General features: G+C 44.9%; 1 pseudogene; it reads right to left on the bottom strand.

Annotated features, from left to right (window-relative positions):
• The window catches only part of LOC119297550, a 37,893-nt pseudogene extending 13,878 nt beyond the window's left edge, over positions 1-24,015 (bottom strand).
• Between the last annotated feature and the right edge of the window lie 528 nt (positions 24,016-24,543).

Here is a 24,543-nt window from a genome sequence, read left to right as displayed (position 1 = left end):
ATTGATTGTGAGAGTAAAGTTCATGAGATCCATGAGTTAGTGTCTAGCCTGATGCTTGAATATCAAATGGAGAGTGAGCAAGAGAATACAGAAGCCCAGTCTGTGTCCATTTCTGTAATGGAAGCTAACGAGGTGATGTCCATCTTCAGTGCACGAGTAGCTAGAAAGAGGCCTGCAACCAGTTTATCCAGAACAGAGTTAGACCGCTACTTGGATGATGAGTATGTGCCAGCTAATCAAGAGAATTTTGATGTGTTGGGATGGTGGAATGTTGCTGGTTCACGCTACCCAACTTTGAGGGCTATTGCACGTGATATATTTGCCATCCCAGTAACTACAGTAGCTTCCGAGTCAGCTTTCAGTAGAAGTGGAAGAGTACTTAGTGAGCACCGCAGTCGTCTGACCCCTGATTTGCTAGAGGCTTTAATGTGTTCACAAAACTGGGAGAGAAACAAAGCTAAAGGTTTGCACATTTCTCTATCATTTGATCCTTTAACCATTTCTATTTTCTAGTTTTATGATTAAATTTATGTTTCTGTTTTTTGGACATGTCACATGTAGATGATGAGAAGACCGAGGCTGCTAGTTTCTGGAGTTGCCTTGATGATATACAATAAGGTTTAGATGTGAGTCAATCTAAGATTGTACATGGCACCATTTTCATACTTCAAAGATTTTTATCTATTCATCAAGCATTTTTTTATGGTTGTCGTATGTGTTTCTGCAGCGCATCACACTATAGAGGGGGTTCCTTCTGTACTTCCTACAAGTCAGCTCAACTTCAACAAACAATGATGCCGAACACATACCAAGGCTGTAGCTGTTAGCTTGCTACCTCTGCAATACTTTTGCGCACGATCATGTTTACCTTAAGTTAGTTATGGTCATATGGAACCTTATGTTGGAGTCAATAAATTATGTCAAGCGAGTCAGACAAATTTTGTAGTCAATAAATTATGTCAAGCGAGTTAGACAAATTTCATCCTTATTAAATGTGGTGTTTGCATTGATACTCTCTTCAAGCGTGTGCTCACACTATTCAATATTTCTATGATATTTGTGTTGAAAACATGCCCATTATGGCTTGTTATGTGTTCAACCATGGTGCATACAACATCTTGTCGCCATGTACCATTATTAGTGCATTTTTATTTGTTATTTCACTTTAATAAATGTTGATTGTATTTTATCATATTATATATATGATTATTTGTTTATGGGGATAGGGACCCTAATGGGGCCCCGCTCCCCAGTGGGGCATGGGTATGGGAAAATTTCATCCCCGGTCATGCAAACGGGGATGGGGATGGGGTGATGGGGAATAGATGGGTACGGGGATGTTCTATGGGTCCCCGTAGGGGATTGTCCCCATTGCCATCCCTAGCTCATCAGCATTGGTTGTCCTCTGACGCCAATTGCTCAGGATGCATCATGGGCTGATCGCCCACAAGCACAAGAGGAAGAAGAGTTTGAGGCCCAGCCAACTCCAACTCCACAGGCGTTGCCAGCATTACGCAGGCTTCACAAAGGACCAAGGCCTCCAGTCTCTGAGTCTGAAGCTAAAGCTGCTGAAGACATTCTGGCTGCATCAGCCGATGAAGAAGAAACACCAAGCGCAGCTACACCCCCGTCTCACCAAGAAGATGTTCTCGAGGAGAACATGACTGTGAACAACCCTCCAGCTCGTCAAGTGGTGGTTGAGAATCCTGAGGCTGCCACCACCAACACCAATAAAGCCACTAACGCTGTCATGGCTGAAGCTAAAGTGGAGCCTTCACCAACCCAAGCACCAGAAGTCAGCGAAGCCACTGATCCCACTGCTCCTGTTCCTGCACCTGCTGCTGGTCCTCAGTTCGACTATCATGTTGAGCACATGCCTCAGGTACAGAAGCCAATCCCAAGATTGCCCAGGTTTCCAGGTCCTGCATCAGCACCTGGATCCTTCAATATCAATGGCTTCAAAGCAGACAACACTTTCTTCAATAGCTCCAAGAACCCCTACTCAAGGGAAATAATATCATCTGATCGGTTCTGGAGCTATCCGCAGCGAAGCTATTACTCCTGCATTCTATACAATCAAGGTCGCATCTTCCCACATAAGCGTCTTGACATTGAAGCAATAGCTGGTCTGCCCTGTCTGGAAGAAGCTCTGGATTGCTTCAAAGAGGTTGGATTGCTGCCGTTCGTCACCGACTAAGAGCATTGGAATGAAGAGTTGCTGCTCCAATTCTATGCCACACTTCACATCCGTGGGTACAACAGAGATCCTAAGACTTGGGTCCTGGAGTGGATGATAGGAAATGTTCATCACGAAGCCAAAGCCTTTGACATCATTGAGCTCACTGGTCTGCCCACTCCTGGCGATCTCTACGAACATGGCTGTCAGCTTCATAGTGAAGCTATTGAGAGCATCTTTCAGAAGCCTGAACCTAACATGAGTCAGATGCTCAGTATGATGAAGCCATTGCCCCAAGATGATGCATATCCCACGGAGTTCTTCGTTGAAGACCTTGAGTATCTGCCAAGGACTATTTATCACATCATAAGGCGAACTCTCTGGCCAATCAAAGGACATTCTCATATGCCAAGCTGGAAGGTGCAATGAAGACTTTGGTCTCCTATATTCTTCATGGCAAATGCTTCAATGCACAGGACTTCTTCATTCGCCAGCTTGCTGCATCAGGCTCTGATCTTTTTGGCTTGAAGTTCTACGCTCCATGGATAATGCGGCTGATTAAACTCCACTCCGCCATCTCATATCAGCCGTCTGCTCGCAATCATCGGATTTTTCTGCCTGATGTGGATATGTTTGTGGAAGCCATTTATCCTGAGCCTGCCAAGGAACCTCTAAGTCTTCAGAATGCGGAGCATCAAAGTTTTTCTCAGAACATTGAAGGAGTTGAAGCAGTCACTCGTGTGTATCCTTTGGCTGGAACTACACGTGCACCGCATCCTACTCTCACTGAAGCCACTGATAGCACAATTGCCCAATGACCCAAGAAGCGCACTCGTGTTCTCAATGACCGAGAGCTTCTTGTGGCTCTTCATCAGAAACAGGATAGGCATCATGACTGGCTGAAGCGTCAAATGCAAAGCCTCTTGGTGGATGTTAATCGCATTCACAAACTTGCCACCAAGAATGCCTTTGTTGCACACGAAACCTCTCGACGCACCTGGAAAGGGCTGACGCTAATGTGCTCTGAAGATGATCTTCAAGAGGATGGCTTCTCTGAACACTTCAAGTTTGACTCCACACCTCCTCGAAGGGCAGTTCTGCGACGAACTCCATCTCTTGAAGACTCTGAGTTCTCTTCCTCTGCTGCAACTGTGAATGCCAGAGTAATCGAGGATGAAGACGATGCTACTTCACCGCCACCTCCTTCAGCCCGCTTCGACACTGCTCCAAGCTCTTCTGCACCGCCGAACACCACCGACGACCCTGCTGCTTCACCTACTCTTCATGGGAACGAGTAGATGCTCTATGTCTTCGAACCTTTTTGGTCCTTACTGTTGGGTTTCGTAGTAATTTTAAAAATTTCCTACGCACACGCAAGATCATGGTGATGTGTAGCAACGAGAGGAGAGAGTGTTGTCTACGTACCCACGCAGACCGACTGCGGAAGCGTTGACGCAACGTAGAGGAAGTAGTCGTACGTCTTCCCGATCCAACCGATCAAGCACCGAAACTACGGCACCTCCGAGTTCGAGCACACGTTCAGCTCGATGACGATCCCCGGACTCCGATCCAGCAAAGTGTCGGGGAAGAGTTCCGTCAGCACGACGGCGTGGTGACGATCTTGATGAACTACAGCAGCAAGGCTTCGCCTAAACTCCGCTACAGTATTATCGAGGAATATGGTGGCTGGGGGCGCCGCACACGGCTAAGGAATAGATCACGTGGATCAACTTGTTGTGTCCTTGGTGCTAGCCCTGCCCCTCTATTTATATGTTGAGCCCCGGGGTCGAAACTTGGAGCAAAAGCCTCCTCAAAGTCGGTTTTGCCCGAAAGGCAAGAGTCCCACTCGGACTCCAGGACCAAACGCCACAATCCTTGGCGTCTGGCCCAGACGCCATGGGCCTCGGCGTCTGGCTCAGGGCCAGACGCCAGGGTCTCCGGCGTTTGGCCCCCTGGCCTCCGCAAAACTCCTTTTTGCACCGATCTAAAGCCTCATGGGCTTGACCCCTTGGCCTAACCATATCATCCAATATATGAATCTTTACGTCTCGACCATTTCGAGACTCCTCGTCATGTCCCCGATCTCATCCGGGACTCCGAACTCCTTCGGTACATCAAAACATGTAAACTCATAATATAACTGTCATCGTAACCTTAAGCGTGCGGACCCTACGGGTTCGAGAACAATGTAGACATGACCGAGACACGTCTCTGGTCAATAACCAATAGCGGGACCTGGATGCCCATATTGGCTCCTACATATTCTACGAAGATCTTTATCGGTCAGACCGCATAACAACATACGTTGTTCCCTTTGTCATCGGTATGTTACTTGCCCGATATTCGATCGTCGGTATCCAATACCTAGTTCAATCTCGTTACCGGCAAGTCTCTTTACTCGTTCCGTAATACATCATCTCACAACTAACATATTAGTTGCAGTGCTTGCAAGGCTTATGTGATGTGAATTACCGAGAGGGCCCAGAGATACCTCTCCGACAATCGGAGTGACAAATCCTAATCTCGAAATACGCCAACCCAACATCGACCATTGGAGACACCTGTAGTACTCCTTTATAATCACCCAGTTACGTTGTGACGTTTGGTAGTACCCAAAGTGTTCCTCCGGTAAACGGGAGTTGCATAATCTCATAGTCATAGGAACATGTATAAGTCATGAAGAAAGCAATAGCAACATACTAAACGATCGGGTGCTAAGCTAATGGAATGGGTCATGTCAATCAGATCATTCTACTAATGATGTGACCTCGTTAATCAAATAACAACTCATTGTTCATGGTTAGGAAACATAACCATCTTTGATTAACGAGCTAGTCAAGTAGAGGCATACTAGTGACACTTTGTTTGTCTATATATTCACACATGTATTATGTTTCCGGTAAATACAATTCTAGCATGAATAATAAACATTTATCATGATTATAAGGAAATAAATAATAACTTTATTATTGCCTCTAGGGCATATTTCCTTCAGTCTCCCACTTGCACTAGAGTCAATAATCTAGTTCACATCGTCATGTGATTTAACACCAATATTCATATCTGTATATGATTAACACCCATAGTTCACATCATCATGTGACCAACACCCAAAGGGTTTACTAGAGTCAATAATCTAGTTCACATCGCTATGTGATTAACATCCAAAGAGTACTAAGGTGTGATCATGTTTTGCTCGTGAGAGAAGCTTAGTCAACGGGTCTGTCACATTCAGAGCCGTATGTATTTTGCAAATATTCTATGTATACAATGCTCTGTATGGAGCTACTCTAGCTAATCGCTCCCACTTTCAATATGTATCCAGATTGAGACTTAGAGTCATCTGGATCAGTGTAAAAGTTTGCACTGATGTAACTTTTACAACAAACTCTTTTATCACCTCCATAATCGAGAAACATCTCCTTAGTCCTTACTAAGGATATTCTTGACCAATGTCCAGTGATCTACTCCTAGATCACTATTGTACTCCCTTGCCAAATACAGAGCAAGGTATACAATAGGTCTGGTACAAAGCATAGCATACTTTATAGAACCTATGACTGAGGCATAGGGAATGACTTTTCATTCTCTTTCTATTTTCTGCTGTGGTCGGGATTTGAGTCTTACTCAATTTCATACCTTTGCAACACAGGCAAGAACTCTTTCTTTAACTGTTCCATTTTGAACTATTTCAAAAATCTTGCCAAGGTATGTACTCATTGAAAATCTTATCAAGCGTCTTGATCTATCTCAATAGATCTTGATGCTCAATATATAAGTAGCCTTTTTACTGAGGTCTTTTCTTTTTAAAGAACTCCTTTAAAACACTCCTTTATGCTTTGCAGAAAAAATTCTACATCATTTCTGATCAACAATATGTCACTCACATATACTAATCAGAAAGGCTGTAGTGCTCCCACTCACTTTATTGTAAATACAGGCTTCATCGTAAGTCCATATAAAACTATATGCTTTGATCAACTTATCAAAGCGTATATTCCAACTCCGAGATGCTTGCACCAGTCCATAGATGGATCGCTGGAGCTTGCACATTTTGTTAGCACCTTTAGGATTGACAAAACCTTCTGGTTGCATCATATACAACTCTTCTTTAATAAATCCATTAAGGAATGCAGTTTTGACATCCATTTGCCAGATTTCATAAAATGTGGCAATTGCTAACATGATTCAGATAGACTTAAGCATCGATACGAGTGAGAAAACCTCATCGTATTCAACACCTTGAACTTGTTGAAAAACTTTTGCAACAAGTCGAGCTTGGTAGATAGTAACACTACTATCAGTGTCCGTCTTCCTCTTGAAGATCCATTTATTTAACATGGCTTCGCTGATCATCGAGCAAGTCAATCAAAGTCCATACTTTGTTGTCATACATGGATCATATCTCAGATTTTATGGCCTCAAGCCATCTCGCGGAATCTGGGCTTATCATCGCTTCCTCATAGTTCATAGGTTCATCATGGTCTAGTAACATGACTTCCAGAACATGATTACTACACCACTCTGGTGCAGATCTTACTCTGGAAGACCTACGAGGTTCTGTAGTAACTTGATCTGAAGTTTTATGATCAATATCATTAGCTTCCTCACTAATTGGTGTATTTGTCACAGGAACTGATTTCTGTGATGAACTACTTTCCAATAAGGGAGCATGTACAGTTACCTCATCAAGTTCTACTTTCCTCCCACTCACTTCTTTCGAGAGAAACTCCTTCTCTAGAAATGATCCATTCTTAGCAATGAATGTCTTGCCTTCGGATCTGTGATAGAAGGTGTACCCTACAGTTTCCTTTGGGTATCCTATGAAGACACATTTCTCCGATTTGGGTTCGAGCTTATCAGGTTGAAGCTTTTTCACATAAGCATCGCAACCCCAAACTTTAAGAAACGACAACTTGGGTTTCTTGCTAAACCACAGTTCATATAGTGTCGTCTCAACGGATTTAGATGGTGCCCTTTTAACGTGAATGCAGCTGTCTCTAATGCATAACCTCAAAACAAAAATGGTAAATCAATAAGAGACATCATATATCGCACCATATCCAATAAAGTGCGGTTACGACGTTCGGACACACCATAACATTGTGGTGTTCCAGGTGGCGTGAGCTATGAAACTATTCCACATTGTTTTAATTGAAGACCAAACTCGTAACACAAATATTCGTCTCCGTGATCAGATCGCAGAAACTTTATTTTTCTTGTTACGATGATTTTTCCACTTCACTCTGAAATTCTTTGAACCTTTCAATTATTTCAGACTTATGTTTCATCAAGTAGATATCCCCATATCTGCTCAAATCATCTTGTGAAGGTCAGAAAATAATGATACCTGCTGTAAGCCTTTCATTGGACCACATACATCGGTATGTATGATTTCCAACAAATCTGTTGCTTGCTTCATTGTTCCGGAGAACGGTGTTTTAGTCATCTTGCCCATAAGGCATGGTTCGCAAGCATCAAGTGATTCATAATCAAGTGATTCCAAAATCCCATCAGCATGGAGTTTCTTCATGCGCTTTACACCAATATGACCTAAACGGCAGTGCCATAAATAAGTTGCACTATCATTATTAACTTTACATCTTTTGGTTTCAATATTATGAATATGTGTATCACTAAGATCGAGATCCAATGAACTATTTTCATTGGGTGTGTAACCATATAAAGTTTTATTCATGTAAACAGAACAACAATTTATTCTTTTACTTAAATGAATAACCGTATTACAATAAACATGATCAAATCATATTCATGCTCACCAAATAACACTTATTTAGTTTCAACACTAATCCCAAAATTATAGGGAGTGTGCGATGATGATCATATCAATCTTGGAACCACTTCCAACACACATCGTCACTTCACCCTTAACTAGTCTCTGTTTATTCTGCAACTCCCGTTTCGAGTTACTAATCTTAGCAACTGAACTAGTATCAAATACTTAGGGTTTGCTATAAACACTAGTAAAGTACACATCAATAACATGTATATCAAATATACTTATGTTCACTTTGCCATCCTTCTTATCCGCCAATCACTTGGGGTGATTCCGTTTCCGGTGACCAGTCCCTTTGCAGTAGAAGCACTTAGTCTCAGGCTTAGGACCAGACTTGGGCTTCTTCACTTGAGCAGCAACTTGCTTGCTGTTCTTCTTGAAGTTCCCCTTCTTCCCTTTGCCCTTTTCTTGAAACTAGTGGTCTTATCAACCATCAACACTTGATGTTTTTCTTGATTTCTACCTTCATTGATTTCATCATCACGAAGAGCTTGGGAGTTGTTTCCGTTATCCCTTGCATATTATAGTTCATCACGAAGTTCTACTAACTTGGTGATGGTGACTAGAGAATTCTATCAATCACTATCTTATCTGGAAGATTAACTCCCACTTGATTCAAGCGATTGTAGTACCCAGACAATCTGAGCACATGCTCACTAGTTGAGCGATTCTCCTCCATCTTTTAGCTATAGAACTTGTTGGAGACTTTATATCTCACAACTCGGGTATTTGCTTGAAATATTAACTTCAACTCCTGGAACATCTCATATGGTCCATGACGTTCAAAACATCTTTGAAGTCCCGATTCTAAGCCGTTAAGCATGGTGCACTTAAACTATCAAGTAGTCATCATATTGAGCTAGCTAAATGTTCATAACGTTTGCATCTGCTCCTGCAATAGGTCTGTCACCTAGCGGTGCATCAAGGACATAATTCTTCTGTGCAGCAATGAGGATAATCCTCAGATCACGGATCCAATCCGCATCATTGCTACTAACATCTTTCAACACAATTTTCTCTAGGAACATATCAAAATAAACACAGGGAAGCAACAACGCGAGCTATTGATCTATAATTTGCAAAATACTACCAGGACTAAGTTCATGATAAACTTAAGTTCAATTAATCATATTACTTAAGAACTCCCACTTAGACAGACATCCCTCTAATCCTCTAAGTGATCACGTGATCCAAATCAACTAAACCATGTCCGATCATCACGTGAGATGGAGTAGTTTTCAATGGTGAACATCGTTATGTTGATCATATCTACTATATGATTCACGCTCGACCTTTCGATCTCCGTGTTCCGAGGCCATATCTGTATATGCTAGGCTCGTCAAGTTTAACCTGAGTATTCTGCGTGTGCAAAACTGGCTTGCACCCGTTGTAGATGGACGTAGAGCTTATCACACCCGATCATCACGTGGTGTCTGGGCACGACGAACTTTGGCAACGGTGCATACTCAGGGAGAGCACTTCTTGATAATTTAGTGAGAGATCATCTTATAATGCTACCGTCAATCAAAGCAAGATAAGATGCATAAAAAGATAAACATCACATGCAATCAATATAAGTGATATGATATGGCCATCATCATCTTGTGCTTGTGATCTCCATCTCCAAAGCACCGTCATGATTACCATCGTCACCGGCGCGACACCTTGATCTCCATCGTAGCATCGTTGTCGTCTCGCCAATCTTATGCTTCCACGACTATCACTACCGTTTAGTAATAAAGTAAAGCATTACATCGCGATTGCATTGCATACAATAAAGCGACAACCATATGGCTCCTGCCAGTTGCCGATAACTCGGTTACAAAACATGATCATCTCATACAATAAAATTCAGCATCATGCTTTGACCATATCACATCACAACATGCCCTGCAAAAACAAGTTAGACGTCCTCTACTTTGTTGTTGCATGTTTTACGTGGCTGCTACGGGCTTAAGTAAGAACCAATCTCACCTACGCATCAAAACCACAACGATAGTTTGTCAAATAGACTCCGTTTTAACCTTCGCAAGGACCGGGCGTAGCCATACTTGGTTCAACTAAAGTTGGAGAGGCAGTCGCCCGCAAGCCATCTCTGTGCAAAGCACGTCGAGGGAACCGGTCTCGCGTAAGCGTACGCATAAGGTTGGTCCGGGTCGTCTCGTCCAACAATACCGCTGAACCAAAATATGACATGCTGGTAGGCAGTATGACTTGTATCGTCCACAACTCACTTGTGTTCTATTCGTGCATATAACATCAACATCATTAACCTAGGCTCGGATGCCACTGTTGGGTTATGTAGTAATTTCAAAAAATTTCCTACGCGCACACAGGATCATGTGATGCATAGCAACGAGAGGAGAGTGTTGTCTACGTACCCAACGCAGACCGACTGCGGAAGCAATGACACGACGTAGAGGAAGTAGTCGTACGTCTTCACGATCCAACCGATCAAGCACCGAAACTACGGCACCTCCGAGTTCGAGCACACGTTCAGCTCGATGACGATCCCCGGACTCCGATCCAGCAAAGTGTCGGGGAAGAGTTTCGTCAGCACGATGGCGTGGTGACGATCTTGATGAACTACAGCAGCAGGGCTTCGCCTAAACTCCGCTACAGTATTATCGAGGAATATGGTGGCAGGGGGCACCGCACACGGCTAAGGAATCGATCACGTGGATCAACTTGTGTCAACTTGTGTGTTTAGAGGTGCCCCTGCCTCCGTATATAAAGGAGCCAAGGGGGGAGGAGGCGCCGGCCAGGAGGAGGTGGCGCAGGAGGAGTCCTACTCCTACCGGGAGTAGGACTCCCCCCCAATCCTATTCCAACTAGGATTCCCAAGGGGGAAAGAGGGAGAGGGGTGGCCGGCCACCTCTCCTAGTCCTACTAGGACTAGGGGAAGGGGGGAGGCGCGCAGCCCCCTTGGGCTGCCCCTTTCTCCTTTCCACTAAGGCCCATGATGGCCCATATGGCTCCCGGGGGGTTCCGGTAAAATCCCGATTTCACCCGGACGTAATTCTTCTGTGCAGCAATGAGGATAATCCTCAAGTTACGGACCCAGTCCGTGTAATTGCTACCATCATCTTTCAACTTTGCTTTCTCAAGGAACGCATTAAAATTTAACGGAACAACAGCACGAGCCATCTATCTACAATCAACATAAACAAGCAAGATACTATCAGGGACTAAGTTCATGATAAATTTTAAGTTCAATTAATCATATTATTAAAGAACTCCCACTTAGATAGACATCCCTCTAATCCTCTAAGTGATCACGTGATCCAAATCAACTAAACCATGTCCGATCATCACGTGAGATGGAGTAGTTTCATCGGTGAACATCATTATGTTGATCATATCTACTATATGATTCACGCTCGACCTTTCGGTCTCCGTGTTCCGAGGCCATATCTTCATATGCTAGGCTCGTCAAGTTTAACCTGAGTATTCTGCGTGCGCAACTGTTTTGCACCCGTTGTATTTGAACGTAGAGCCTATCACACCCGATCATCACGTGGTGTCTCAGCACGAAGAACTTTTGCAACGGTGCATACTCAGGGAGAACACTTCTTGATAATTTAGTGAGAGATCATCTTATAATGCTACCGTCAATCAAAGCAAGATAAGATGCATAAAAAGATAAACATCACATGCAATCAATATAAGTGATATGATATGGCCATCATTATCTTGTGCTTGTGATCTCCATCTCCGAAGCACCATCATGATCACCATCGTCACCGGCGCGACACCTTGATCTCCATCGTAGCATCGTTGTCGTCTCGCCAATCTTATGCTTCCACGACTATCACTACCGTTTAGTAATAAAGTAAAGCATTACATCGCGATTGCATTGCATACAATAAAGCGACAACCGTATGGCTCCTGCCAGTTGCCGATAACTTGGTTACAAAACATGATCATCTCATACAATAAAATTCAGCATCATGCCTTGACCATATCACATCACAACATGCCCTGCAAAAACAAGTTAGACGTCCTCTACTTTGTTGTTGCATGTTTTACGTGGCTGCTACGGGCTTAAGTAAGAACCAATCTCACCTACGCATCAAAACCACAACGATAGTTTGTCAAATAGACTCCGTTTTAACCTTCGCAAGGACCGGGCGTAGCCACACTCGGTTCAACTAAAGTTGGAGAGGCAGTCGCCCGCAAGCCATCTCTGTGCAAAGCACGTCGAGGGAACCGGTCTCGCGTAAGCGTACGCGTAAGGTTGGTCCGGGTCGTCTCGTCCAACAATACCGCCGAACCAAAGTATGACATGCTGGTAGGCAGTATGACTTGTATCGTCCACAACTCACTTGTGTTCTACTCGTGCATATAACATCAACATAAGTAACCTAGGCTCGGATGCCACTGTTGGGTTTCGTAGTAATTTCAAAAATTTCCTACGCACACGCAAGATCATGGTGATGTATAGCAACGAGAGGAGAGAGTGTTTTCTACGTACCCACGCAGACCGACTGCGGAAGCGTTGACGCAACGTAGAGGAAGTAGTCGTACGTCTTCCCGATCCAACCGATCAAGCACCGAAACTACGGCACCTCCGAGTTCGAGCACACGTTCAGCTCGATGACGATCCCCGGACTCCGATCCAGCAAAGTGTCGGGGAAGAGTTCCGTCAGCACGACGGCGTGGTGACGATCTTGATGAACTACAGCAGCAGGGCTTCGCCTAAACTCCGCTACAGTATTATCGAGGAATATGGTGGCTGGGGGCGCCGCACACGGCTAAGGAATAGATCACGTGGACCAACTTGTTGTGTCCTTGGTGCTAGACCTGCCCCTCTATTTATATGTTGAGCCCTGGGGTCGAAACTTGGAGCAAAAGCCTCCTCAAAGTCGGTTTTGCCTGAAAGGCAAGAGTCCCACTCGGACTCCAGGACCAAACGCCACAATCCTTGGCGTCTGGCCCAGACGCCATGGGCCTCGACGTCTGGCTCAGGGCCAGACGCCAGGGTCTCCGGCGTTTGGCCCCCTGGCCTCCGCAAAACTCCTTTTTGCACCGATCTAAAGCCTCATGGGCTTGACCCCTTGGCCTAACCATATCATCCAATATATGAATCTTTACGTCTCGACCATTTCGAGACTCCTCGTCATGTCCCCGATCTCATCCGGGACTCCGAACTCCTTCGGTACATCAAAACATGTAAACTCATAATATAACTGTCATCGTAACCTTAAGCGTGCGGACCCTACGGGTTCGAGAACAATGTAGACATGACCGAGACACGTCTCTGGTCAATAACCAATAGCGGGACCTGGATGCCCATATTGGCTCCTACATATTCTACGAAGATCTTTATCGGTCAGACCGCATAACAACATACGTTGTTCCCTTTGTCATCGGTATGTTACTTGCCCGAGATTCGATCGTCGGTATCTAATACCTAGTTCAATCTCGTTACCGGCAAGTCTCTTTACTCGTTCCGTAATACATCATCTCACAACTAACATATTAGTTGTAATGCTTGCAAGGCTTATGTGATGTGTATTACCGAGAGGGCCCAGAGATACCTCTCCGACAATCGGAGTGACAAATCCTAATCTCGAAATACGCCAACCCAACATCGACCATTGGAGACACCTGTAGTACTCCTTTATAATCACCCAGTTATGTTGTGACGTTTGGTAGTACCCAAAGTGTTCCTCCGGTAAACGGGAGTTGCATAATCTCATAGTCATAGGAACATGTATAAGTCATGAAGAAAGCAATAGCAACATACTAAACGATCGGGTGCTAAGCTAATGGAATGGGTCATGTCAATCAGATCATTCTACTAATGATGTGACCTCGTTAATCAAATAACAACTCATTGTTCATGGTTAGGAAACATAACCATCTTTGATTAACGAGCTAGTCAAGTAGAGGCATACTAGTGACACTTTGTTTGTCTATATATTCACACATGTATTATGTTTCCGGTAAATACAATTCTAGCATGAATAATAAACATTTATCATGATTATAAGGAAATAAATAATAACTTTATTATTGCCTCTAGGGCATATTTCCTTCACTTACTGACAAAAGGGGGAGAAGCATATGAGTTTGATAGTCTTCAAGCGGGTCCATATGGGCGGGTGCTTTATATTTTGCTTCATGTTTACAACTCTCGTTTTGATACATTTGGTTCTTTGAGTTGTAACACTTAAACTCGATGGTCGTCTGCTACTTATTTGCCACCTTGTGATGCGATGATAAATTCCGCATGTGCGACGATAAATTCCGCACTTAGATCATTTTGTAGACGTCCATTTTCCATTATGCATGTCATTATCTTCACATACCTTCACATGCATAGTGGATTGTCATCATAAGTTGAAGAGGATCTCCACAAGCACAAACTGCCATGTGCATTTGCATTCCAAAAGCAAATTACTTATATGCACATCTTCAGGGGGAGCCCTTGCAACTTATGAAGACAATTCCTTATCCTTTACAATTTCACATATTATATTCCCCGTTGAAAACTTCAACTAGTTTGTCATCAATCACCAAAAAGGGGGAGATTGTAAGTGCATCTAGTGCCACCCCTAGTTGGTTTTGGAGTATTGACGACAAACCTAGTTGAGGGACTAATGTGTTTGTGAGAATTGCAGGATAACACAGGTAGAAGTCCCTCATTGATTCGGTTTTCCTACCAGAGATGACCCCTAAAAATGTATGAAGACATTGATGTCAAAGGTGGTATATGAAGATATTCACATTGAAGACTATGACAAGAGAAGACATCGCATGAAGCCTATGGAGCTCGAAGACTTAGATCTTTCGTAGTTCTTTTTCTTCTTTGTTGAGTCATAGGAACCAACGTACTGTTAAGTGGGGTCCAAGAGAACCAGTCAGAATGACTGAAGTGATGCTTAAACAAAACCTATGTCTTAGAGTGAAGACTATGAGAGCGAATCTTGTCCAGAGTCGGACGAGTCAGCTTTGCTTGTATCCCAAGTAAAGTTGCCGTGTGAGTTTGAAATCTGACTGTTGGAACACGTGTCAGTTCCTTAGTGACCCAGGGTGTAATGCCCCGTGACCGATGTGCCGGGTGTCGTCCAGTTATTTGCTGTTGTTGCCTTGTCATTGCTTGCGTGTCATGCATTGCATATCATGTCATCATGTGCATTTCATTTGCATACATGTTTGTCTCATGCATCCGAGCATTTTTCCCGTTGTCTGTTTTGCATTCCAGCGCTCCTTTCTCCTCCGGTGGTCATTTCTACCTTTCTTTCGTGTGTGGGGATTAAACATTTCCGGATTGGACCGAGACTTGCCAAGCGGCCTTGGTTTACTACCGTAGACCGCCTGTCAAGTTTCGTACCATTTGGACTTCGTTTGATGCTCCAACGGTTAACCGAGGGACCGAAAAGGCCTCGTGTGTGTTGCAGCCCAACACCCCTCCATTTTGGCCCAAAACCCACCTAAACCCTCTCCATCATCTATAGCGTTCGATCACGATCACGTGGCCGAAAACCGCACCTCATTTGGACTCTCCTAGCTCCCTCTACCTATAAATATGTACATCTTCCCGAAATTTCGGATGAAACCCTAGATCCCTCCCTCTCCTCACGCGCCGGACAAAAACATCGCCGACGGACATGTCCGTTTCAACCTCCGCCGCCGCCCGCGCCCAATCAAAGCTTGCCACGTGTACACGGCCGGCCCCCTCCGCCGCGGCCCGCTCGGTCCCGCGTCCGGCCCTCCCCGCCGCCATTTTGGGCCGCGCCGTCCCGCCAACCGCGCCGTCGTCTTCCCGCCGGCCGGCCATCGCCGCCACCGCCTCCACTCACTGGAGGTCGCCGGAAAGGCGCAGCCGCACCGCGCCTCCCGCGCGGGCTCTCCGCCGCCCCACCTTACTCCCTACCCGGGGCCCCTCCGACCAGATCCGCCGCGGATCGGGCCAGATCCGGCGGCTCCCGTCCGCCGCCGCCTTTTCCCAGGATCGCCGCCGGCCGTCGTCGCCATGGATCTCCGCCTCGCCCTGCCTCCCCGATCCAATCGGGAGGAGTCGACGCCCCGTTGACCGCGCGCCGTGTGGGCCGCGCCCGAGTCCGGCCCAGCGCGCCGCTCCCGCCTCGGCCTGCCTCCTCCTCCTTCATGGGCCGAAGCCCAGGGTGAGCCAGCCTCTATCTTGCGCCCGGTGCGGTGTTTAGCCTCCACGTTTCAAATGCCCATGTTCACCATCCTATAACTTTGCATACGTAGATCCGTTTTGGGCATATAGCATATCAAAATGTTTGTCTCAGAGAGCACATCATTTCATTTCATTGCATCATTTTCATTTGAGTTCATCTTGATGCCCGAAATGCTGTTAGAAGAATGCTATTTGAAATAATTGTCAGATCTGCTGCTCCAATTAGATATTTTTCATTTTTGCCATGGTTAATGTGTGCATGTGATGCCCCTGAGCTCTTCATGAGTTTTGTTATATGTTTTGCCATCTATCCAGAGGTGCAACCCATGTATTTTTGTGATGTGTGTGGTGGCTAGCACAAGCTTGCAAAGTGGTGCATTCGTTAATGCTGATTTCAGGGACTTAGCATTTCCACTAAGTCCTTGACCTGTTTATCTCATTATGCCATATGTTCATGTTGTTTCCTAGTGATCCATGCATCTTTTGAGGATGATCAGTAAGGATGTTTTCTTAATATTGTAGTTCTCTATCCATCCATGTCTTTGTTTGCAATTATGGAGCACCCTAGCTTGAGTCAATCGAGCTCTACTTTTGCTATTTCGTGAATCTGGGCAGATTGTCTACTTGTTAGCGATTTTGCCGAGGATGTTGTAGTTGGTCCGTGCATGTCATGTTATTGTTTTTTCCATGTCTAGCTTGTATAATGTGTATTCTTGATGGGTGTATGCTTAGATTGTCATGCCTTGCTCTGTAGTGAGTGCATCGAGCTCGTAAACATGCCTACTTGATATCTGATTTGCATGCTCCAGTTTTCACTAAGTCTGAGAATTGATTATGTTTTTTCCATGTTCACATGCTTGCAATTGTATTTTTTGATCCCTTTTGGCTCAAGGTCACTAAGGGACTTTTGTTAAGCTCTTTGAGTAGCTCCATGCCATGCCTTGCTTTGCCATGTTCAGGTCATGTAGCATATAGTTTTGTTGCTCCAAAGAGTGCTATCTGATCTGAAATTCCAGACAAGTGTTAATTTCACTAAGTCTGAAACCTGTTTACCAATTGCATTTTTGCCATGCTTGTTTGAACCTGTTAATGGATGAATTGGCCGTAGCTCAGTGTTCATCTTTTGTTAAGCATCTTGAGTGGATCCGTGCCATGTATTTTGTTGTCATGTTTGAGTGCTGTAGCATGTTCATCTTGTTTCTTTTAGATGGCTACTTGCTGCAAATCGCAGAACATGGTCATATTTGAATCGCTTGCCATTTCCAAACCGTAACTCTGATTCCGGCGATCTTTATATCGATTTGAACCGAAATCACCTCACCTTTCCAGTGGAACTCTTGGATTTCCAAGTTGAGTCCAGGTTCATGCATTCCTTGTCCAATCATGCATATGCATCACATACCGCATCTCGCATATCATACCATGTTCATGTGTTGGTTGTTTACTATGTTGTGTGCTTCTTTCCGGTGTTTGCTTATTCGGGTTGGTTCCGGTAACGTCGCGTTTGTGAGGACCCATTCGTCAACGTCCGTTTGTCTTCTTCATGGACTCGTTCTTCTTCCTTGCGGGATCTCAAGCAAGATGACCATACCCTCGAAATCACTTCTATCTTTGCTTGCTTAGTTGCTCGCTCTTTTGCTATGCCTATGCTACGATACCTACCACTTGCTTATCATGCCTCCGATATTGTTGAACCAAGCCTCTAACCCACCTTGTCCTAGCAAACCGTTGTTTGGCTATGTTACCGCTTTGCTCAGCCCCTCTTATAGCGTTGTTAGTTGAAGGTGAAGATTGAAGTTTTGTTCCTTGTTGGAACATGGAGATGTTGTTCCTTGTTGGAACATGTTTACTTGTTGGGATATCATGATATATCTTATTTAATTAATGCATCTATATACTTGGTAAAGGGTGGAAGGCTCGGCCTTATGCCTGGTGTTTTGTTCCACTCTTGCCGCCCTAGTTTCCGTCATATCGGTGTTATGTTCCTGGATTTTTGTGTTCCTTACGCGGTTGGGCTATTATGGGAACCCCTTGACAGTTCGCCTTGAGTAAAACTCCTCCAGCAATGCGCAACATTGGTTTTACCATTTTCCACCTAGCCTTTTCTTTTCCCTTGGGAGTCGTGCTCCTGAGGGTCATCATTATTTTACCCCCCCGGACCAGTGCTCCTCTGAGTGTTGGTCCAACTTGTCAGCCGCCGGTGGCCACCAGGGGCAACTCTGGGCTGGCCTACCGGAAGTTTGGACAATCCGTTGTGCCCTGAGAAAGAGATATGTGCAGCTCCTATTGGGATTTGTCGGCACATTCGGGTGGTGTTGCTGGTTTAGTTTTACCCTGTCGAAATGTCTTGTAGAACCGGGATACCGAGTCTGATCGGAATGTCTCGGGAGGAGGTCTATTCCTTCGTTGACCGTGAGAGCTTGTGATGGGCTAAGTTGGGACACCCCTGCAGGGATTTGAACTTTCGAAAGCCGTTCCCGTGGTTATGGGCAGATGTGAATTTGTTAATGTCCGGTTGTAGATAACTTGAACCTTAACTTAATTAAAATGAATCAACTGTGTGTGTAACCGTGATGGTCTCTTTCCGGCGGAGTCCGGGAAGTGAACACGGTGTTGGAGTAATGCTTGACGTAGGTTGTTTTAGGATCACTTCTTGATCATACTTTTAACGACCGTGCTTTGCCTTCTCTTCTTGCTCTCATTTGCGTATGTTAGCCACCATATATGCTAGTCGCTTACTGCAGCTCCACCTCATACCTTTACCTTACCCATAAGCTTAAATAGTCTTGATCGCGAGGGTGAGAGATTGCTGAGTCCCTGTGACTCACAGATACTTCCAAACCAGCTTGCAGGTGCCAATGAGTCCGTGCGGGTGACGCAACCAAGCTCAGGAGGAGCTCGAGGAAGATCTTGTCCTTTGTGCTGTTTCATTCCAGTTGATCAGTAGTGGAGCCCAGTTGGGGTCGATCGGGGACCGCGTCGCATTTGGGGTTCTTCTTTTATTATGGTTATGTAGTCGGACCTTGATTGTATTTGGATGATGTAATGCTTTATTCATGTATTTGTGTGAAGTGGCGATTGTAAGCCAACTATGTATCTCTTTCCCTTATGTATTACATGGGTTGTGTGAAGATTACCTCACTTGCGACATTGCTTTCAATGTGGTTATGCCTCTAAGTCGTGCTTCGACACATGGGAGATATAGCCGCATCGAGGGCGTTATACAGGGTCATTTCAGAAAAATCAGGTCGGGTTGCCTAGTGGCTATAAATAGCCCACCCCCTACAACCATAAACGGTTGGCTGCTCAGATTCAGAGTATGGATTTTGTCGTTTGAGAGCAACCCACCTCGAAGCCTTTGAGAGAGAATTCCTTGCGAGGATAAAGCCCTAACCACCCAGAGCCAAAGAGAATTAGGCATCACTTAAGTCTTCTTGTCTGTGTGATCTGAAGACTTATTACACTTGAGGACTGCGAATCCTCCAGCCGGTTAGGCGTCGCATTCTGAGCATCCAAGAGACATTGTGGATCGCTGGTGAACGAAGTCTGTGAAGGTTTGGGAGTCTACCTTGAAGACTTACCAGAGTGATTGGGCAAGGTCTGTGTGACCTTAGCTCAAGGGGAATACGGTGAGGACTGGGTGTCCTGAGCTGCGTGTTCAGGACTGGGTGTCCGAGACTGTGTGTCCTCAGGTTTAAATACCTAGCCGCCCTAACCAGACATACACTTGTCACAGCAACTGGAACTGGTTCAACAAATCATTGTCTTCAACGAGTCACTGGTTTCTTCCTTCCCTTCTCTTTACTTACTGTTACTCCTTGTGAAGTCATTGTATGTTTGCACTATCTTTTGTCTTCACTGAGTGACTGTGTGATCTGTTTGGCTTCTTAATATCTTCCTACCTGATCCTTACTACCTAGCTGCTATTAGTCATTGTGCTTTCACTTCATTGAATACATGACTATGGTTTACCTAGTGTAGTCTACCTTCCGCTGCATGGTAATAGGTTTATTTCTATCGTTTGTCTTCGAAACTTCCATGTTTTGAAGACTTCCATAAAAATCGCCTATTCACCCCCCTAGTCGATATAACGCACTTTCACCTTCCTATGTTTTTCTGCGACTCTCGCTGTCTCATCACTCTTGCACGCTTCATCAATTAGCTCAGCATAGTTCTTTGTCAGCACGACGTGCCTCACGGCTTCCATGGTTGACTCAGGTCTCTCGTCATACACAGCCAGAACTGCGTTTGTTGTCTGCGGCGCCAACGCGTCGTCAGAGTCCCAAGTCCATCGCCGCCTTATGAAATGGCGGGGCATCCGTGTCACATTGTTCATGTCCATTACTTTTAGTATGTGATAGCACACAATGTCGTCCCGTTCAAACTTGCAGCATTGGCAGTAGTATTCGCCTTGGCCGATCGAGGCTTTCATGAAGTAGTTCCTTCCTTTGTCCGGTGAAGGAAATATGCCCTAGAGGCAATAATAAAGTTATTATTTATTTCCTTATAATAATGATAAATGTTTATTATTCATGCTAGAATTGTATTAACCGAAAACATAATACATGTGTGAATACATAGACAAACAAAGTGTCACTAGTATGCCTCTACTTGACTAGCTCGTTAATCAAAGATGGTTATGTTTCCTAACCATGAACAATGAGTTGTTATTTGATTAACGAGGTCACATCATTAGTTGAATGATCTGATTGACATGACCCATTCCATTAGCTTAGCACCCGATCGTTTAGTATGTTGCTATTGCTTTTCTTCATGACTTATACATGTTCCTATGACTATGAGATTATGCAACTCCCGTTTACTGGAGGAACACTTTGGGTGCTACCAAACGTCACAACGTAACTGGGTGATTATAAAGGAGCATTACAGGTGTCTCCAAAGGTAGATGTTGGGTTGGCGTATTTCGAGATTAGGATTTGTCACTCCGATTGTCGGAGAGGTATCTCTGGGCCCTCTCGGTAATACACATCACATAAGCCTTGCAAGCATTACAACTAATATGTTAGTTGTGAGATGATGTATTACGGAACGAGTAAAGAGACTTGCCGGTAACGAGATTGAACTAGGTATTGGATACCGACGATCGAATCTCGGGCAAGTAACATACCGATGACAAAGGGAACAACGTATGTTGTTATGCGGTCTGACCGATAAAGATCTTCGTAGAATATGTAGGAGCCAATATGGGCATCCAGGTCCCGCTATTGGTTATTGACCGGAGACATGTCTCGGTCATGTCTACATTGTTCTCGAACCCGTAGGGTCCGCACGCTTAAGGTTACGATGACAGTTATATTATGAGTTTATGCATTTTGATGTACCGAATGTTGTTCGGAGTCCCGGATGTGATCACGGACATGAAGAGGAGTCTCTAAATGGTCGAGACGTAAAGATTGATATATTGGAATCCTATATTTGGATATCGGAAGTGTTCCGGGTGAAATCGGGATTTTACCGGAGTACCGGGAGGGTTACCGGAACCCCCCGGGAGCTATATGGGCCATAGTGGGCCTTAGTGGAAAAGAGAAGGGGCTGCCCTAGATGGGCTGCGCGCCTTCCCCTTCCCCTAGTCCTATTAGGACTAGGAGAGGTGGCCGGCCCCCTCCTCCTCTTTTCCCCTCCGAGGAATCCTAGTTGGACTAGGATTGGAGGGGGAATCGTACTCCCAGAGGGAGTAGGACTCTCCTGCACCCTCCTCCTTGGCCGGCTAGCCCTCCCCCTTGGCTCCTTTATATACGGAGGCAGGGGACACCTCTAGACACACAAGTTGATCCACGTGATCTATTCCTTAGCCGTGTGCGGTGCCCCCTGCCACCATATACCTCGATAATACTGTAGCGGAGTTTAGGCGAAGCCCTGCTACTGTAGTACATCAAGATCGTCACCACACCGTCGTACTGACGGAACTCTTCCCCGACACTTTGCTGGATCAGAGTCCGGGGATCGTCATCGAGCTGAACGTGTGCTCGAACTCGGAGGTGCCGTAGTTTCGGTGCTTGATCGGTTGGATCGTGAAGACGTACGACTACTTCCTCTACGTCGTGTCAGCGCTTCCGCAGTCGGTCTGCGTTGGGTACGTAGACAACACTCTCCCCTCTCGTTGCTATGCATCACATGATCTTGCGTGTGCGTAGGAATTTTTTTGAAATTACTACGAAACCCAACATCCGGGTCTTCAGGTTCTGAATCTGACATGCCCAAAATAGAACACACCTTGAACGTATGTTCGTCCACCTGGAAAGCCGTGAACATGCTGGCACGCTTTATTTCTTCCTGGAATCTGCAAGTTTTGTGTGTTTTCTATTAAACTATCGTGCACACTTTTTTGTAGCACCTTATGTTGTCATGGAAATAGAAATACATTTTGTTTGAACATGGCAAATATAGTACATTGAACATGGCAAATATAGTACCTTGAACATGGCAAATATAGTACATAAGACATGGCAACTGTAGTACATTAGACATGGCAACTGTAGTACATTAGACATGGCAACTGCAGTACATTAAACATGGCAACCACATAACATTTTCAACTGGCCATCGTCATTTCCACACCAACATTCCCAATGGAAGCACATTGCATAAAACATGGCAACTGCATTTTATTAACACATGGCAACTACAGTTGAGTAAACATGGCAATTGCATTTCAGCAAACATGGCAGTTGCATTTTAGTAAACATGGCAATTGCATTTCAGTAGATATGGCAACAACATAACATTTTTTCAGTTGACATTGGCATTTGCATACCAACATGCCCAATGGAAGTACAGTGCATTAAACATGGCAACTGCATTTCATTGAACATGGAAACTGCATCCGGGTAAGCATGGCAAACAGAATTTCCATTGAACATGGCAACTGCAGCTGAGTAAGCATGGCAAACAGTATTTCATTAAACATGGCAACCACATATCATGGCAACTGCATTGCATTCTATATGGCACCTACTGCCTTCGTGCTTTGCGCAAATAAGATTGTAACACAACTGACTTACTTGTTAAAGATCTTGTTGGTGTATATCTTGCTCATTTGCCTCTCCATCGGTAAATACGTTAGCAATTTTGGCTGCTTTAGCGCGGTGTTCGCTTCTTGCTGTAGCTCAGATCCCAGTATTTTTTGTTGCAAAGCTGTGTACTACTTGGCAAACTGTAGCAATAAGTTGCCAGGGCTCACGTACCGCTTCAAAACAGCATTGAACCCCTCGCTGCGTTGCGTAGTCTGCAGAAACGGGAAGAAGCAATTCATGAAGTAGGCCGGCACCCATTACATTCGCTTCTCCCACAGGCTAGCAAGAGTCTCGTTGTCTGGGACTTGATATGTTTCAATCATGGCCATCAGCTCCTTTCAAACTCCTCCACCGTCAAGCTATGGTCCACGCACAACTCGAATGCCTTGTGCAGCTCTGGACGGTCAGCAAAGAACGGTCCTAGCATCTCCTCAGCCTTCTTTATAATGTTCCACCTGCAGTGCTTGTGCACTGCCAACGGAAAGACCTCCTCTATGCCTGCACGCATGCTAAAATCCTGGTCTGTTATTATGTTCATCGGAGAAAGTCCATCCATGCACTCCAAGAAGGTCTTGAACAGCCAAACGTACTCATCCATGTCTTCGTTCTGAACGAGCCCGCATCCGAACTGCAACGACTGATTGTGGTTATTTATTCCTATGAATGGAGCGCATGGCATCTTGTACATATTAGTGATATATGTCGCGTCGGATGAAATGCAATCTCAGAAATGTTTGTAAGCTCTCCTTGCAGCACCATCCACCCAATACATGTTTCTGACATGGTCCTCATCGTCCAACCTTATCATGTAGAAGAAATCTGGATCTTCCTTCGCTTTCTCATTGAAGTAGGCCATTGTGGCCTCTATGTCAGCCAACTTGCTCTCTCTATGGTACTTTGCCTTTAGGTTTGTGACGTCAGCTGGTATGTAGGGCATGCTACTCAGAGTCCCTTCTTTGCTGTGGATGAGTGATAGCATGTGGACCATTCTTGATGGACCGACGTTACAATCATGTAGCAGCTTTATGAATTTCTTCTCGAGGGGGGTGAATCCTCTGTGGGCGGTCATAAATTTTACCAGGTCAAACTTCTTTATGAGTTTGTGGTTGTGCTCGTCAAAATATTCGGTGACCACCCACTGTGCTCCATCTACGTTTAGCTTACATCGGACAGGGCATTCGGTCTTGAGAATGATACCTCTCTTTCGTTCCGGAACGACAGGCGCAACACCTTTCCCCTTCTTATTCCTTCATGCCTTGTGGCACCTCATCTCACCTCTTTTGTACTCGTTAGTTTTCTTAATTTTCCTATGGTATTCGGTGTTGACCGCAAACCCATGGAACTTTACATATGTCTGGTAGAATTCCTTTGCTTCTGCGAACGA

The sequence above is a fragment of the Triticum dicoccoides genome, chromosome 5A, assembly GCF_002162155.2.
Source record: "Triticum dicoccoides isolate Atlit2015 ecotype Zavitan chromosome 5A, WEW_v2.0, whole genome shotgun sequence".
Classification (NCBI taxonomy): Eukaryota; Viridiplantae; Streptophyta; class Magnoliopsida; order Poales; family Poaceae; genus Triticum; species Triticum dicoccoides.
The sequence above is the reverse complement of the archived record's forward strand: the minus strand, read 5'-3'. Positions and strand labels throughout refer to the sequence as shown.